Raw genomic sequence first — 19,729 nt, forward strand, 5'->3', positions numbered from 1 at the left:
GGAGAATTCCAAAGATCCAGAAACCACTGGGTGAAGTAATTTTTCCTTATCTCAGTCCAAGATGATCAGCTCTTTATCCTGAGATGAGAGGTATGGACATCCAGGAGATCATGACCTTATTTGGCAATTTGTTATACAGAAGCTCTTTTGGTAAACACAAATGTGTCTGAGCCAGTACAGACATCACTACTTAGCAATGAATCTCTGTTGATAGAATTAGCGTTCCTCAGGAACCCCGCCCCCCCGAATACATCCCCTGAACAGCAGAAATGGTCTTTCAATAAGCACTATATTGATTTCTCAGACAACTACGAACGGTGGGGGAATATCTGAGAAAGTGGAGTCATGATTGAACGGTAGGAACAAAGTCCACAAATCACATTGCCCAATGCTGCTCTTGTCTCTGTAACCTCCTCTGGTCCTTACACCCCTCCCTAGGTCTGTAAACACCTCCAGTCTCTACACCTTTCTCTATGTCTATAAACACCTCCAGTCCCTAAAACCCACCCTGTCTCTGTAACCTTTCTATGTTCTAAACACCTCTAGCCCTAACAACTCCAGTCCCTAAAACCCATCCCTGTCTCTGAAACTTACTCAAGCTCCTACAACCCTCTCTATCTCTGTAATCTCCTCCATGTGCTACAACCCTCCCTATCTCTGTAACCTTCTCCAGGTCTAATAACCCTCCCTATCGCTAATGTCCTGCAGACCTTACAGCCTCCCTGTCATTGTAACTTTCTCTGGCTTAAGAGCCCTCCCTATTTGTGTAACCTTCTCCTGCCATGGTACCCCTCCCTATCTCTGTAACTGCAGCATCAACCAGAGGGGCCTCTTACTTCACTTTCTTCCAGCTACTACTTACAAATATACGGATTAGCAGCAGAATTGGCTATGACCCCTTTGGCCTGCTCTGCCGCTCAGTAAGATCATGGCTGTCTGATTGTAATCTCTACATTCCTGACTATTTCCAATAACCTTTCCCCTGTCCTTTGCTTAACAAGAATCATTCGACCTCTGAATTAAAAATACTCGAGAAATCCGATTCCACCATCTTTTCAGGGAGTTCCAAAGACTCTCAACTCTCTGCGTGAAAAAAATTTCTCCTCACCTCCACCTTAATTGGGCAACCCACAAGAGGAAATATCCTCTCCACATCCACCCTGACAGGGCCTCTCAGGGTTTACATGTTTCAATCAAGTTGCTTTTCACTGTAAATTATCGTGTGGATACAAACCTAGCTTGTCCAATTTGTCCTCATAAGACAACTAACCCATTCCAAATATTAATCTAATTCTCTGTACTGCTTCCAATGCATTTACATCTTTCTATAAATAAGGTGACCAATACTGTTAACATTAGTCCAGATGTGGTCTCACCAATGCCCTGTGTAACTGAACATAACCTCTTTAAAAGGAAACGGTAGAGGATCAATGTGGAGAATGATATAGTGGAACGTGAAGTGTGAAGGAACCTGATCCTGGTTCTGAGAAGGAGGGAAAGGGGTGAGGCCAGACGTGTGGGATGTTGGATTCAAAGCTGGCTCAATGGTAGGAAGCAGAGGGTGTTTGTTGAAGGTTGTTTCTCAGACTGGAGGCCTGTAAATAGTGCCACAGGGGTTGGTGCTGGGACCTTTGTTATTTACATAAATTATCTGGATATGAATGTACAAGGGATGATTAGTAAGTTTGAGGATGATACAAAATTAGGGGGTATTGTTGAAAGCGAGGAACGTTATCAAAAATAACAGAGGGATCTTGATCAGATGGGGAATTGGGCTGAGGAATGGCAAATGCAATTCGATACAGATAACTGTGAGGTGTTGCACTTTGGAAAGTCAAACCAAGGTAGGACTTAAACAATAAATGGTAAGATCCATTTTCTGAAGAAGGGTCCCGACCTGAAATGTCAACTTTCCTGATCCTCTGATGCTGCCTGCCCTGCTGTGCTCCTCCAGCTCCACACGGTGTTATCAAGGTCCTGAGGAGTGTTGTGGAACAGAGGGACCTAGGAGTACAAGTACATAGTTCATTGAAAGCGGCATCACAGGTAGACAGGGTGGTGAAGAAGGCATTTAGCATGCTGGCCTTCATCAGTTGAGGCATTGAGTATAGGAGTTGGGACATTACGTTACAGTTGGAAAAATGATTAGTGAGGCTGCACTTGGAGTATTATATACAGTTTTTGTCACCCTGTTATAGGAAAAACATAGTTAAACTGGAATGGGTGACTTTCAGCAGCCATGTATTTGTGACAGGCAACATCTCGAGATTCTTTTTGACAGTTTTGTTAATTAACAGAACCCATGATTCCAAAAGAGCGGTTTTGAGCGCTGACTTAGTATTAGATAACATGTATATTCATGATATCTCAGTCTGGCCCTTCTGCATGGTTTAAGTGTATGAAGAACATCCAGGTGCAAACATGCTGAAATACATTGGCCTTGGTCAAGTTTCATCCACTGCCATTTTCAGGACCGCAGGTCCCTGTAGCAAAAGGAGCCCAATTTTGCAGCCTATCTGCCTTTAGTGACATTTGTTAATTGAAACATAAATATTGTCGGGCACTTTGAGAACTGTCCCATCCTTCAAAATTAGGGCAATGATATCTTTCACAATAGTCAGATACCTAAGTAGTCTCAGTCAAAAAAGACATCTCGAGCTTTCCCTTATCTTGAGCTTAAATCTCAGGCGACATTCCTAGAGTAGTGTTTGACCCTGATTCAGAGTGTAGCAACTGACTCCTATTTCATTATTAGTCTTGCTATTGTAAATACTTGCAAGAGCTGCAAAATATAAAAGGGAACACATTCTTAATGAGATAGTAGGAACATAGCAGTGTTTCTGTTAGGAGCTATTGGCTTCTGCGCATTAGGAATGAGATTGAGATTGCTCACCCCTCACTGTAAACAAGAACCTTACAGCTATCACTTGGAGCTTGATTAGAGCTGAATTATCAGATATGAAAGGGCAATATTCTGACCAATCGGTCCAACCAGTCTCCCTGACCAGGGTAAGAAATACTGCATGCTCTGCCAGTGGTCAGCTGAAGAATTTTGATCTCCCTCAGCAGTGATCACTTGAAGCCCAAAGCATTACCACAAGATGGTGGTCAATTCCATTTGCAAATAACAAAATTAGGTTTATGCAACACTTTCACCCACATTCAACAAGTTACAGATATTAATGGTTTAAAATGAGAAGAGCTGTGGCATTGTGAATTTAAATCCACTAGGTGGCACCCTTTAAACAGGTGTGATTCCATGCCGTGATGCTTCTGATGTATGGCCTTTATCAGGACAGAGGCTCCATTTGCTGTGAAACAGCACAGGATGTCTCGGCTCAGTTATGCTCATAATCCAGGCCAAAGTCCACCAGGCTGGTGCTCACCCTGTTCAGAAAGCTCTGGTCTGCCGACAGTCCTCAAATGAGCAACACCAGGCTCCAGGCATTCAGCAATGTATCACTAAGAGATCATTGGGCCTGAACCCTGATATAATACGCAATGTGAGGGTCTTGTGGCATAGTGGTAATGTCCTTGCCTCTGGCCAGTAGGTATGATTTGAAGTCCCACCCACCCCAGAGTTATGTCATAACATAGTCAAACAGTTTGGTGTAATAAGTAATATAATGGAAATGTGTACATGGCTGGAGTGATACCTAGTGCGTAGGGAGTTGTGGTCGAGATTAGTCATCTGTTCGGTTTTCTCTACGTGCAGGTTGTTGCCACTTTTTAAATCAGATTTCTTTGATCCTCTTGACACCTGTGACATGTTTCCTGTCTGTATGTATGTTCAGTCAGATCTCAGAATGAGTCTCCACTCACGATGAACAGAGATAACAGGCTTTTCTGCTATGACAAGCATATAATCAAAAGTTCAGTTTCCGGATTCAAATCAGAAATGTTTTCTTAGATTGAATAGAAAAGGAAATTTTGATCTTTTATCCCCCATAGACTTCACACCTGGCAAAGGGCACGCAATGGTCTGAAATGCCATTGATATAGCATCTGTTTTTTGAGTGTATCAGCAAGGAGTCAGTAATCTGGAGGTGGTAATTGCCCTAGTATTCAACTGTAGGCTACAATGTGAGGAATTTTCTTGAATTTAGACCAGTGGTCAGTAAGCACAGGCCTAAAACACAGAGCTGTCTTTAAATTGCATTAATTTCATCACTCAGGAACTCTACAGGGTAACTGGAGAAAATGTCTGTTTATCTGTCCATGTCTGTGCATTTACATACATCTGGCTGTGCCAATATCCTTTCTATGCATTCACAGGAGATGAGTGTTGCTGACTTGCATTTAGTGCCCATTCTAATGGCTCAGAAGGGAGTTAAGAGTCACCGACATTGCTGTGAGCCTAGAGTCACATTAGTCCAGACCAGGTAAGGACGGCAGATTTCCACCCCTAAAGGACATCATTGAACCCGTCCAGCACAGTTTTGGAATGATCCAGTAGTCTTATGGTCAATATTACTGACGCTAGCTTTTTATTCTGGATTTTTTTCATTGAAGGTAATGAAATTCTCCAGCTGGGATTTGACCTCATGTTGCTGCTTCATTCATGTAGATCTCAGGATGACTATTCTTCTCTTGAATGTGTGTATATCTGTCTGCCTGCAAATTGATGTGTGTCTCTATCTGTTTGTCTGTGTGTATGTGTCTCTTCATGTGAGTGGCAGTCTGTCTGTGTGTGCTGTCTGACTGTCTCTCAATATGCTAGTATCACTCCTGCAAAATCACTGCATCAATTGGAAGATTGTTGTTATAACTCAATCAGTTCTCTAACGTCCTTTAGGCTGCAGAAGCTGTACTTATTCACCTTGAGCTGATACATCTCCCCATCACCACAATATGGCCCTGCACGTCAAATAACCACTTAGAAGAATAATCTGTCATGTGTGGTCTTGCAAGAATTACCCTCATCCTGAACACCAAGTCTTTTTAAAAGACTTTTTCACGCTGACATCTAAATTCATGAGCTGTGAGGAATCCACATTAAATTTGACAGCACAGAATAAGGTCATGGACTCTGTTGTTCCTGTGCTAGATCTTTGAATTATCACTTTCATCTTGGTAATCTTTCCTTTCTGAGTATTTATCCTTCTCATGTGTCAGCATTGACTCTGAACTCAGGAGATTTTGGCTTGGCAAGTCCCACTCCAGAGAGTTGAGCATCTACTGCAGCCTAACATACTCAGTGCACAGGGAGTGCTGGATGAGATATTAAACTGAAGCCCAACCTGCTCTTTCCAACACTATTTCAAAGGAGGAGTACCAAAGTTCTCTCTGGGCTCCTGACCAATCTTTATCCCTCAATCACAAAAACAGATGATATTTCACCCTCCCTACACTTTGCACGTAACCCGATAGAATTTCCTCCTTCAGGCATGTAACAAATGACCATTTTTATTTCATTGGTTCACAGCACAGGGGCATCACTGATTTCAGTGGATTGGCAGAATGTAGGGATTGCCCACACGGCTGTTACAGAGGGAATTCCAGAAGTTTGACCCAGTAACAGCACCAAGTCTGGATATTGTCCAGGTCTTTCTGCATTGAAGACTGCTTCAGAATCTGAAGAGGAGCAAAAGATGCTGAACATTGGGCAGTCAATAGCAAACATACCCACTTTTGACCGAATGATCAAGGGAAGGTCATTAATGAAGCAGCTGAAGATGGTTGGGCCTAGAACACTACCCTGAGGAACTCAGAGGACCCTCCTGTGATGCAGATGTAGTGTCTCTACCCCTAGACCAGGAGGCCAGGGTTCAAGCCCCACTTACTTCAGAGGTGTGTAATAATATCTTTGAACAGGTTGATTAGGAAGAGAGGTTAAAAAATACACTGAGGAACTGGTGATGTTGTGGTGCAGTGATAGTGTCCATGCCTCTGAGCCAGGAGACCTGGGTTCAAGTCCAACCTGCTCCAAATGTGTGTTATAATATTTCTGAACAGGTTGATTAGAAAGTATCTACCCTGAGGAACTAGTACTGTGGTGTCCTGGAATTGAGATTATTTATTTCTAGCAACCACAACCATCCTTTTTTAGTACAGATATACAGGTTAGGATCAGGACGAGGCCACTTGCCATTTAATAAGGTAATGGCTGATCTGATTGTAACCTCAAATCCACGTTCCTGCCTATCCCCTGATGTGCTCGGTCAGTCTCACACTTGCCAGCAGCTGTGCAGCAAGTACATTCCATATGCTTTAAACATGGCCAGGTCTCAAAGTCTAAAAGGAGTAGTCCTCAGTCAAGTCAAGGAAGCTTACCTTCTGACAGGAGATCCTAATACAATAAGTCAAGGACAGCCTCTGACATCATTTCAAGGATTGGATGTGGTCAGTTTGTCATTTGGTGTGGTCAGGGGGCTCATAACTCTACAGTTTGGGAAGTGGACCATGGTAAGCTCTGTGGGTCTGGTGCAACCAGTCCAGGCAGTTGCAGCAAATCAGCCAGAGAGCTGTGCAGAGATTGGTCAGGAACATGGCTAGTCATCAGTCATGGCTGGTCGTCCAAGTCAGTCAACATGTAGGCCATGGCCCATTCTGGGGCTCCGTCCCTTAAAAATCATTGGTGGATTATCAGGGGACACTGCTACAAGAAGAATGCTGGGGAGCTCAAATGTGACAATTGGAAGCTGTGTGCAGGGGGTATTCCAATTGTGAATGTACGGCAAATCAATATATTTTTAAGCGGGGAGACGATAGACCATGAAAGAACAGTGCAGGGGGAGCGGAGTGTCATAGACAATCAGCAACTCCCTTGTTTTGTTTAGACTGCGTGACTATTATCTGGCATGTTGGCCTGATACAGCTGCAGTTAGGCGTGTAAAGTAAGCAGATATAAATTTTGACAGACTGTTTGGGTGGGAACATGGTAAGTTTTTAGCCAATGGGGTTGTCTGGGATGGCAACCAGGAGGAGAATGTGTACATTTGGGAGTTCACTAAGGGTTAGAGGCTGAGCCTGAGACTTACTGCATGAAACATGATCACTGTTTCCTTCTATCCTGCTGCAAATAACAAGTGTGCAATTGAACTGCAAATGGCTACTATCGGACCTGGGATGTGCCTCATTCTGTGGGGTGGGGACTTCAACTTTTGAGTGATGTGACGACCGTCAGAGGTACAGCAACATCGTTACACAGACACCCATACAGTACAGTTGAAAGACACCTTCAAACATTACGTGTGTGATGATACTATGGCTTTAAAAGGTGTATTTTGGCCTTTTTTTTATGAAGAATATTTGAGAGAGATATAGAGCAGTCTACCCAGAACCAATAAAGTAAACAGCTTATGAGGCCTTGGGTTTTTTTTCTAAAAGTTGGAATAATAGAAGCAGCCTGAATGGATGGGGTCAAGCTCCCACAGAACCAGGATGTTTACTTTTAGCTTTCAGTAGCAGTTGCTGTTGGTGTCTTGAAGCCAGATGTGGAAGCTCTTATTCCTGTCTCTGTTACAGCTAAAGGCCGCGGTTCTCTTCCTGCTGATGGAATTGCATGTGAACTAATCTATTGTATGGAATTTGCCTTTGCCAAGTGTGTGTTTATAGAATGTTACTATATTGGAACAGTTAATTAGTAGTACTTTTATTCTGTTTAATTTTCCGGTAGAGGTCAGTTATTCCAATTTAGAGTTCTAGAAGCGTACAGCATGGAAACAATTTCTTTTATTATGCTTCAATGAATGAAGTTTGTTTTGCTTTAAGACCGATCGTTTGACCAATCAAGTTGCATCCGAAATGCAATGCCTTGCACTTACCTTTAAAATAAGAAGAAGTTAGGGTCTAGACTATCTTCTTAATATATTTTGAGGGGGTTTGGTCTAGTCCATAACAAATTGGGGGCCCTTGTCAGAAGGAAAATCTCTATTTCCAGGTTGGGCTTAGGATTATTGGACTCAAAGGCAGTGAGCGGTGAGTGTTGGTGCTTTTTATTTCAGAATTTGCATTCAGTTGGTTTAAATGGCTCTTTCAGTCACTGAGAGTTTCCTGGGGGGTAGAAGAAGTCACTTTGTGTGTTTTACAGAAAGTGAGCCAGGCAAAGCTTTTGGAATTGGCAGACACACTGGAGTTGGGATTGCCATTGTCCATGCAAAAATGAGAAGTAATTGCAGCAAAAGCTCGACATTTATGATTGCCGGACGTCCCATCGGAATGATTGAAAATCACTAAAATTCAATTGCAAATGAAGCAGCTTGAACATGAAACGGAAATGAAACAGTTTGAATTCCGATTAAAAGCAGACAAAAAAGAAAAGGAAGAAGGCAGAAGAAAGAGTGAAAGAGAGAGTTTTTGAACTTCAGAGGTGGGAACTGAAAACTTAAAGTCGACTTAAAATGAAGGAGATAGAGGTGAGAGAGGTAAGAGTAGTGATGAGGACAGTGATGGAGAGCAATCCCATCGTAGCCAAAGGCCTGGTGGGGATCTGTTAAATATATCTAAGTGTTGCCTAAGATCAACAAGAAGGATGTAGAAACCTTTCTCGTTTCATTTAAGAAAGAGGCTAAACAAATGAAATGGCCGGTGACCATGTGGATATTGTTGATCGAAACAAAGTTGGTGGGAAGAGCTAGAGTGGTATAGTGAGGCATCTCTATCAGAACTGGTATCTGAGGAGTATGAGGAGGTGAAAAAAGCCATTTTATGAGCTGGTACCAGAAGCCTATAGACAACATTTTAGGAGTCTAAGAAGGGATTTTGGTCAAACATATATAGAGTTTGAAAGGATCAAACAGAGTAATTTTGATAGGTGAATAAGGGCACTCAAAATAGGTCAAACAGATGACACTCTTAGAGAGATGGTTATTTTGGAGGAGTTCAAAAATTCACTTTCTAAAGTCGGGAGAACTTGTGAAAGAGCAGAGAGTTAGCAACGGAACTGGCAGGTGATTATGACTTGGTTCGTAAATCAACTCTCGGCTTCCAACATCAATTTCAGTCTGTGAGGGATAGAAATTGGGGCAAAGAAAAATTCTCAGGTTGTAAGGAAAAAAGAAATCTCATTGAAGATAATAAATATAGGTTAGTTCATGGTAAAAAGGAAACCCATGGGGTGAAAGAGAAGTAAAACAGCTCAAGTGTTTTCACTGCAGTAAAGTAGGCAACATAAAGTCACATTGTTAGTTTAGAAGCTCTCATGACTACATCTTGGAACACCAACCACCAATACCAGTAAAGGTTGTGACATACAAGCAGCATATTGTGGCCTGGAAAGATTCACTCTAGTCACCAAAGTAGTAACCACCTTCCAAGTTCCCATAGCCTACACTTGCTGCAGGAGCTGCTCACTTTACACTTTGGATCATAAAACCTTGTGTTGCATTAAGGATAGTGAGGCTCTGCATCTTCAATCTTGTTGCTGCAGTTAGACAGACACTTTGCTCACACAACTGTGATGAAAAGTGAACATATATTTCCAATTGTAAAAACTTATTCAGAATTAAGTGTCACCTGTGTCATCTTTATGCCCAAAGATGGTCTTAAGACCATAAGATGTAGGAGCAGGAGTCTGCCATTTAGCCCATGTCATCTACTCTGCTCCATTCAATGAGATCATGGCTGATCTGATAATCCTCAACTCAGTTTTCCTGCCTTTTCCCCATAACCTTGATTAAAAATCTGTCACAGAGTTATAAAGCACGGAAACAGACCCTTCAGACTAAATTGTCCGTGCTGACCAGCTATCCTAAACTGATCTAGTCCCATTTGCCAGCATTTGGCCCATATCCCTCCAATTCATGTACCCATCCAGATGTCTTTTAAATGTTGTAATTGTACCAGTGTCCACCACTTCATCTGACAGCTCGTTCCATACACACACCACCCTCAGCATGAAAAAGTTGCCCCTCAGGTCCCTTTGAAATCTTACGGAAAGAACTACTGATCCTATAAATCAGGATCAAAAATAGAAGTTGCTGGCAAAGCTCAGCAGGTCTGGCAGCATCTGTGAAGAAAAATCAGGATTAATGTTTTAGGTCCGGTGACCCTTCCTTAGGAAGGAAGAATCTGAGGAAAGGTCACCGGACCCAAAACGTTATTTCTGATCTTTTCTTCACGGATGCTGCCAGACCTGCTGAGCTTTTCCAGAAACTTCTGTTTTTGACTCTTTTGAAATCTTTTCCCTCTCACCGTAAACCTCTGCCCTCTAGTTTTGGACTCCCCTACCCTGGGGGAAAAGACTTTAGCTATTCATGCCCCTCAGCCTCTAACACTTTAGGGAAAAAATAGCGCCAGCCTATTCAGCCTCTCCCAATAGCTGAAACCCTCCAATCTTGGCAACATCATGGTAAATATTTTCTGAACCTTTTCCAGTTTAACAGTATCTTTCCTATAGCAGCGAGACCAGAATTGAAGGTAGTATTCTAAAAGTGGCCTCACCAATATCCTGTACAGCCGCAACGTGACATCCCAACTCTTTTACACAATAAACTGACCAATGAAGGCAAGTGTGCCAAACACCTTCTTCATCACTCTGTGTACCTGTGACTCCACTTTCCATGAACAATGCACCTGTACCCTTAGGTCTCTATGTTCAGCAACACTCCCCAGGGCCGTCCATTAATCGTATAATTCTGCCTTGGTTTGCCATACCAAAATGCAACACCTCACATTTACCTAAATTAAACTCCCTCTGCCACTTTTTGGCTCATTGGTCCATCTGATCAAGGTCCCATTGTCTCTAAGATAACCCTCTTTACTGTCCACTGCACCAGCAATTTTGGTGTCATCTGCAATTTTACTCACCATACCTCCTATATTCAGATCCAAATAATTTATATAAATGATGAAAAGCAGTGGACCCAGCACCAATTCTTGTGACACACCGCTGGTCACAGGCCTCCAGTCTGAAAAGCAACCCTCCACCACCACCCTCTATCTCCCACCTTCAAGCCAATCTTGTATCCAAATGGCTAGCTCCCTCTGGATTCCAGGTGATCTAATCTTGCTAACAGTCTAACAAGCAGAACCTTGTTGAACACCTTGCTGAAGTCCGTGTAGACAACGTCCACCACTCTGCCTTCATCAGTCTTTTTTGTCACCTCTTCAAAAAAGTTAATTAAGTTAGTGAGACACAATTTGCCATGCACAAAGACATGCTGGCTATCCCTCATCAGTCACTTTCCAAATGCATGTAGATCCAGCCCCTTTGAATTCCGTCCAATAACTTACCCAACACTGATGTCAAGCTCACTGTTCACCTTTCTTAAATAATGTCATCAAATTAGCCACCCTCCAGTCTTTTTGCGCCTCACCTGTGGCTGTGGATGTTAATGATACAAATATCTCAGCAAGAGGCCCAGCAGTTTCTTCCCTAGCTTCCCACAAATTTCTGTCGATCTCAGCCTTGAATATACTTAATGACCCAGGTCTACAGCCCTTTGTGGTAAAGAATTCCACAAATTCACTGGCCCCTGAAGACAATCTTCATCTCTCTTAATTGAGCAACCCCTTATTCTGAGATCAAGCCCTTTGGTCCGAGACTCTCCAAAACGTGTTACAGCCTCTCTGCATTTATTCTGTCAAGCCCCCTAATAATCTTGTATGCTTCAATGAGGTCTTCTGTCATTCTTCTAAACTCCAATAAGTACAGGTACAACATACTCAACCTCTCCTTGTAAGAAAGTACCTCCAGACCTTGAATAAACCTATCAGCACTGTCATTGATAGAAGCAAATGGGTCAGACTGATTGGTGAGAATGAGGTAAAGTATGTTTTTCCCCCTTGTTGAGTCCCTCACCACCGTTTGCATACCCAGACCAGCAGCATTGTTCATTTGAACTTGACTAACTTGGTCATTAGTAGTACTGAAGAGCTGAAGACCTTGAAGTCCTCCATCCAGAGTACCTTCTGCAACCTTTTCATCTGCATAGCTTCCACCAAGTGGTGTCCCAACATGGAGGAGTACTGATTCATAAGCAAGGGGAATGTGTAGGTGGTAATCAGAGGGAGGTTGTGTTGCCTATCTCTGGTCTGGTGCCATGAGACATCATGGGGTATGGAGCCAATACTGATGACTCATAGGTCAATTCCTTCCTGACTTATACCTCTGTACCATCACCTCTGCTGGGTCTGTCCTTTTTGGACATTAATAGGATAAAAGAATTGGCAAAAATCTGTGGGAAAATGTGAAATTGTTCATTTTGACAGGAGGAGTAATAAAGAAGTATCTAAATGGTGAGATATCGCAGAGGGATCTGGGTCCTGAATGCACGAATTGCAAAATGGTTAGTGTGCAAGTACAACAAGTAATGGAATGTTGGCATTTATTGCAAGGAGAACTGAATGCTAAAGTAGGGAGATTATGCTTCAATTATACAGGACACAGCATGAATAGTGCATCTTCATTCGTCTCCTTATTTAAGGAAGGATGAAAAAGCTTTGTTGACAGTTCTGAGCAGGTTTACTAGATTGATATCTGTAATACACGGATTTTCCTATGAGGAGAGGCTGGATAGACTGAGCTTGTTTTCACTGGAATTTAGAAGAGTGAAGGGTGACTTGATTTTAAGTATATATGATTACAAACTATCTTAACAAGGTGGATATGGAAATGATTTTGCCTTTTGTGGGTGAACCCAGAGCAAGGACACACCCCTTTTAGAACAGAGATGATAGTTTTTTTCCTCAGAGGGTTGTGCAACTTTAGAACTCTCTGCCTCAGTAGGTGGTGGAGGCAGGGTCATGGAATATTCTTAACATAGAAAAATAGGTGCAGGAGTAGGTCTTTTGGCTCTCGGAATGGTGGCACCACCATTCAATACCATTCGCTGAGGAGAGGGACATGACAGATGTTGAGGTTAGGGATAGATGTTTGATTACTCTAGGTCAAGTTGGAATAAGGAGGTGGGAAGTGTTGGATATTCTAAAAGGCATTAGGGTGGACAAGTCCCCAAGTCCGGATGGGATCTATCCCAGGTTACTGAGGGAAGCGAGAGAGGAAATAGCTGGGGCCTTAACAGATATCTTTGCAGCATCCTTGAGCACGGGTGAGGTCCTGGAGGACTGGAGAATTGCTAATGTTGTCTCCTTGTTTAAGAAGGGTAGCAAGGATAATCCAGGTAATTATAGACTGGTGAGCCTGACGTCAGTGGTGGCAAAGCTGCTGGAGAAGATACTGAGGGATAGGATCTATTTACATTTGGAAGAAAATGGGCTTATTAGTGATAGGCAGCATGGTTTTGTGCGGGGAAGGTCATATCTTACCAAGTTGATAGAATTCTTTGAGGAAGTGACAAAGATGATAGATGAGGGAAGGGCTGTGGATGTCATATACATGGACTTCAGTAAGGCTTTTGATAAGGTTCCCCATGGTAGGCTGATGGAGAAAGTGAAGTCGCATGGCGTGCAGAGTGTACTGGATAGATGGATAGAGAACTGGCTGGGCAACAGGAGACAGAGAGTTGTAGTGGAAGGGAGTTTCTCAAAATGGAGAACTGTGACCAGTGATGTTCCACAGGGATCCGTGTTGGGACCACTGTTGTTTGTGATATACATAAATGATCTGGAGGAAGGTATAGATGGTCTGATTAGCAAGTTTGCAGGTGACACTAAGATTGGTGGAGTAGCAGATAGTGAAGGGGATTGTCGGAGAATGCAGCAGAATATAGATAGATTGGAGAGTTGGGTGGAGAAATGGCAGATGGAGTTCAATCCAGGCAAATGCGAGGTGATGCATTTTGGAAGATCCAATTCAAGAGCGAACTATACGGTAAATGGAAAAGCCCTGGGGAAAATTGATACACAGAGAGATCTGGGTGTTCAGGTCCATTGTACCCTGAAGGTGGCAACGCAGGTCGATAGAGTGGTCAAGAAGGCATACGGCATGCTTTCATTCATCGGACTGGGTATTGAGAACAAGAGTTGGCAGGTCATGTTGCAGTTGTATAGGTCTTTGGTTCGACCACATTTGGAATACGTCGTACAGTTCTGGTCGCCACATTACCAAAAGGATGTGGATGCTTTGGAGAGGGTGCAGAGGAGGTTCACCAGGATGTTGCCTGGTATGGAGGGCGCTAGCTATGAAGAGAGGTTGAGTAGATTAGGATTATTTACATTAGAAAGACGGAGGTTGAGGGGGGACCTGATTGAGGTCTACAAAATCATGAGAGGTATAGACAGTGTGGATAACAAGAAGCTTTTTCCCAGAGTGGGGGACTCAATTACTAGGGATCACGATTTCAAGGTGAGAGGGGAAAAGTTTAAGGGAAATATGCGTGGAAAGTTCTTTACCATCTATACCTTCCTCCAAATCATTTATGTATATCACAAACAACAGTGGTCCCAACACAGATCCCTGTGGAACACCACTGGTCACAGTTCTCCATTTTGAGAAACTCCCTTCCACCATAACTCTCTGTCACCTCTTGCCCAGCCAGTTCTCTATCCATCTAGCTAGTACACCCTGGACCCCATGCGACTTCACTTTCTCCATCAGCCTACCATGGGGAACCTTATCAAACGCCTTACTGAAGTCCATGTATATGACATCTACAGCCCTTCCCTCATCTGTCAGGGCCCAGTACCTGACCAGTGTGAGGGACCCAGTACCTGACCAGTGTCCCAGTGTAAGGGGCCTAGTACCTGACCAGCGTCCCAGTGAAAGGGGCCCAGTACCTGACCAGTGTCCCAGTGTCAGGGCCCAGTACCTGACCAGTGTGAGGGACCCAGTACCTGACCAGTGTCCCAGTATCAGGGCCCCAGTACCTGACCAGTGTGAAGACCTCAGTACCTGTACAGTGCCCCAATTCTCCCTTTCAATTAGCAGTCTAACACCTCTCCTCTCTCATTGGCTGTCGGTGTTATTGCTGTAAATTTACACCTGTCAATATTATGCAAACTGGTGTCTCAACTCTAACTGATTTCCAAAGACCTCAAAACTATGAACTTTCTCATTCACCTACCACACTCCTACAGTCCAGTTATTTCTCATCTGGTCAGAATCTCTAGATTTATGTCATTTCCTCATTTGTGGGTCAGAGTTCATACATCAAGGTTGGACTTGTCAACTTTAAACAGCCTCTGGACACTCATGTTAATCAGAACAGAATGAAGAAAGAATTAGATTTTTGAGGTGATCGGAATCTCCGCTAAACCTGTCCAGACTTGGAAATTCTGAATTCAGTGAAATAACTTAAGATTCAAATCAGCAGCAGCCCAGGGGAATTCAAAAAGCTCGCAGATGTCTGATTGATAGAGCATAACAGTGAGTCAGCGCTTGCTATTTAACTGCTTTCACTCAACCATTTCCTATTTCAAATTCAGGGCCTTTTCATGCTTGCATGGCTTTTGCTGTTTCAAGTCATGCTTTACTGCCACACTTTGTTTCTGCTGTATCCTATACAAGGAACTTTCCTTCTTCAGAAGTCTGCATTTTCTTGCATCACAGGTCAGTCGTTTCAGCTCTAGGCCATCTCTGCAGGAGTTGCTCAGGGTAGATATTTTCTAATTAACCTGTTCAGAGACATTATTACAACACCTGTAGAGCAGGTGGGATTTGAACTGGGGAGTCTTGGTCCAGAGATATGGACACTACCAATGCACCTCAAAAGCCTCAAATTCCCAGGTTATGGTCCTGGACCCAACCATCTGCAGCTGCTTCATCAATGACCTTCTGTCCATCATAAAGTCAGAAGTGGGGATGTTCACTGATGATTGCATGTTATTAGCACCCTTTGTGACTCCTCATATATTGGAGCAGCCCATGTACAAACGTAGCAAGACCTGGACAATATCCAGATTTGGGCTGCTAAGTGGCAAGTAATATTCACTCCACACAAATACCAAGCAACGACCATTTCTGACCAGAGTGAATCTAACCATTTCCCCATGACATTCAATGGCGTTACAAAACAAAATCCCCTACTATTAACATCCTAAGATTTACTGTTGACCGGAAACGGAATTAGACAAGCCATGTAAATACTGTGAGTACAAAAACAGGTCAGAGGCTAGGAATCCTGCAGAAATAACACAACTGTTGACTGTTGACAAAACACAAGTCAGGAGTGTGAGAATTATTCTCCATTTGACTAGATGAGCACAGCTCCAAGAACACTTGAGAAATTTGACATCATCCAGAACATAGCTTGCACCGTACACACCACTTTTAAAACATTTGCTCCCTTCACTATCAATACACAGTGACTGCAGCCATTTACCAAAACTTCTTCAACAGCACCTTCCAAACCCACAACCTCTAACACATAAAAAGACAGGGACATCAGATGTATGCCCCTCCAAGCCAAATACCATCCTGACTTGAAAGTATATCGCAGGATCAACATTAATAGCATTGTGGGTGTACCTATACCAGTTGGACTGCCTGGTGGTGTTCCCATGTATCTACCATCCTTGTCCTACTGGATGGTGATGGTAATGGTAATGAGTTTGGAGCTGCTGCCTAAGGAGTCAACTGTGTTGCTGTGGGTCTGGATTCCCAGGTATGCCAGATTAGGTAAGGATGGTAGATTTCCTTCCCTGAATGATTAAGGGTCTAGTCCCGAAACGTCGGCCTTTCTGCTCCTATGATGCTGCTTGGCCTGCTGTGTTCGTCCAGCTCTGCACCTTGTTGTATCAATAAAACGGTTGAGTTTTTACAATGATGAAAAATGATTTAAGGGTGATCATTAGACTTCCAATTTCAAACATTTTTATTGAGCTCAGTTTCCACCATCTGTTGGATTGGGAATCATACCTCTGGTTTAGTCCAGTGACAATACTACTAGGACATAATCTCAACATAGTTAAATGTTGAGACTGATCAATCTGCTCAACCAGTTGCCCAGGCAGATGTAACATGTAACAGTCTGTTTTACACAGGCCATAACTAGCAAGTAGCAAACTATCCTGGGTCAAGAGGCTGTAACTGTCCTAATCCTTGGATTTGAGCATGTTATCCAGGCTGACAATATAGCACAATGCAGTAAATGTTTGTTATCTGTTGTTCCATAACTTTGCCCACTTTTTTTCACCTTGGGAAATTATACAGAGGCATGGGTACAGTGCATTTCTGGAGGGGTGTTGCATCACTGGAAATGACATCTTTTGGAAGAGTCCTTTAATAAAGGCCCCCTCAGACTGATGTATAAACATCCTGTGGTGTTGCTTCAAAGAAGGGCAGAGGAGTGCTCAGGAATGCTCTGGGCAATGATTATCCTTCAAGTAACATCACAAGAAGAGATGATCTGATTGAGATCACGTGACTTTGTGCAAGGCTACTGTGAGAAAACTAGCTGCCTCATTGATAAAAAAGGAAAGAGCTGCAGATGCTGGAGATCGAATAACAAGCAGTAAGTGCTGGAGAAACTCAGCAGGTCTGGCAGCATCTATGGAGAGTTGAAGCTCCACTGTGCTAAAGAAGTCATAAGACTCAAAACGCTAACTGTTTCTTTGTCTCCACAGATACGGCTGGAACTGCTCAGTTCCTGCAGTGATTTCTGTTTTTATGAGTTGCTGTATTTCCTGGTGTCTTCATTTTAAAACTAATTGATGGTGAAGGTTTATGGGAACATCTCACAGGGTGTAAAAGCTGCTACTACTATTCAGATCAGGGAGCTCATGTTTGTATTTCACTTTCCAGCAATTGCTGGAATAAAAAAAATGATTTTTAGTTTATTATACAGTTATAATATATTTATTTATATATATCAGGTTTCTCATATGCAGCATTGAGATCATAAGGAGCATCACCAAAACTACCTTGGAGTAACATAGTCACAGGCCTATACTCACAGTTGATGGCAAGCACAGAAATTCCTAGCAAAACTCAGCAGATCTGGCAGCATCTGTGGGGAGAAAGCAGAGTTAACATTTTCAGTCTGGCGACTTGTCATCAGAACTCATCAGAATCTTCATTATTCTCTTGACCGTGTGTGGAGCTTCTATTTTCAGCATCGTAAACAGCTTAACCTACGCGGCAGCCCCCACAGTGACAAATATGGTAGCCATGATGAGGAGGTGCCAGTGTTGGACTGGGGTGGACAAGGTCAGAAATCATACAACACCAGGTTACAGTGCAACAGGTTTATTTGAAAACACAAGCGTAGATGCGTAGCCCCTTTGTCAGGTAAAATGTGGTAGCAGACCATATGACCCCAAACCAATTGTTATATTGTAGTGTTACAGGTTTACAACATGGCAAATAGTCTTCCTGGGGAGCCAGTTACTGAATTCTTGACAAGACTGTGAAAATTAGTGGAACACTATGAGTAGGGCCAGAACTTTAGGAAATGTCAAGGGATTGCTTGGTTTATGGAATTAATAATATTGTGACCCAAAGGAAGCTACTGACCAAACCAGATCTGGACCTCAAGAAAGCGATAGAACTGGGCCTTTCCCACAAAAACATCAAAAAAGGGGCTCAGGAGCATCAGGGGTCTGTAGACAGTACAGTTCTCAACTTTGGGCGAACCCCATACTGCAGAGTCAAATCCCAAGTGGATAGTACTCACGGCTCCTGTTTATTGCTAAGTAAGGGCGATTAAAGTCAGAGGCTGCGAGCTTCCAGAATTGGATGGGAAGTTCCTGTACAATACGGCGAGAAACAAGAACATCCATGCTGCACTTGTGGTCATAGAGTTCACCCCAGACAAGGCAAAACACATACTGCCCAGGTCGAAGGGCATAGCCACCTCAAGTCAGCCCATTGTAAAAAAAGCAGCTTGAGGATGAGGAATTGTTACAGCTAAATTGCATCACTGCTCCCAAAGTGGCTCCAGTTAAGATAAAGTTCTGAGTAAATGGCCACCCATGGACATGGAGATAGACACAGATGCCACTGTATCTATTGTTGGGGAGTGAACTTTTAGGAAATTCCAATGGAAAATCTTGTCTTTAAGCCTGCAAGACACCAAGGCTAGATTGACCGCATACACTGGGGAGTCCTGTTATTATTGGGACCACTGTAACCCCAGATAGGCACCAACAACAGACTGTCTGACTGCCCTAATGGTCATGAAGGAGCCAGCTCCTAACCTTTTGGGAAGGGACTGGCTACAGAAAATCTGCCTGGCTTGGCAACAGGTCTTAAAAATGTGGACTGGTGATCTATATGAAGTCACTGGGGAGTATCCCAAGTGTTCCAAGAGGGCCTGAGCAAGATAAAAAAAAAAGCAGGGCCAAGATCTATGTAGACCCAGAGGCCCAACCTAAATGCTCCAAGGCTCAGCCGGCCCCCATGCCCTAAATGCCAAAATAGAGGCCGAATTGGAATGTCTAGAGGAACTTGGCATTAAATGCACAGTATAATTTGCTGACTGGGCCATGCCAGTTGTCCCAGTTTTAAAACCTGACAACTCAGTCACCTCTGTGAGGATTATAAGCTGATGGTCAACAGAGCTTCCCACTTAGACAGATACCCTCTGCCACACAGAGAAGACTTGTAGGCAAAGCTGGCTGGGGTCGCACATTCTCCAAATTGGATATAAGTCATGCCTACCTCCAACTGGAGCTTGAGGTATCATCCAGGAAGTAGGTTACTATAAAAACTCACAAAGATCTGTCTGAATACACTCACTTGCTTTTTGGGGTATCTTTGGCTTGTGCCATCTTTCACAGTGTCATAGAGAACATCTTTCAAGGGGTGCCCAGTGTGATAGCCTATATGGATAACATTTTAATCTCAGGAGTTACTGCACAGCAACATGTGGAGAGTTTGGAGAAGGTCTTACGGTGTTTTTCTGAGGCTGGCATCTGTCTAAAAAGAGAAACATGTTCCAAGTAAATG

Source organism: Rhincodon typus, unplaced genomic scaffold, assembly GCF_021869965.1.
Source record: "Rhincodon typus isolate 14 unplaced genomic scaffold, sRhiTyp1.1 hic_rhity00000545, whole genome shotgun sequence".
Lineage (NCBI taxonomy): Eukaryota > Metazoa > Chordata > Chondrichthyes > Orectolobiformes > Rhincodontidae > Rhincodon > Rhincodon typus.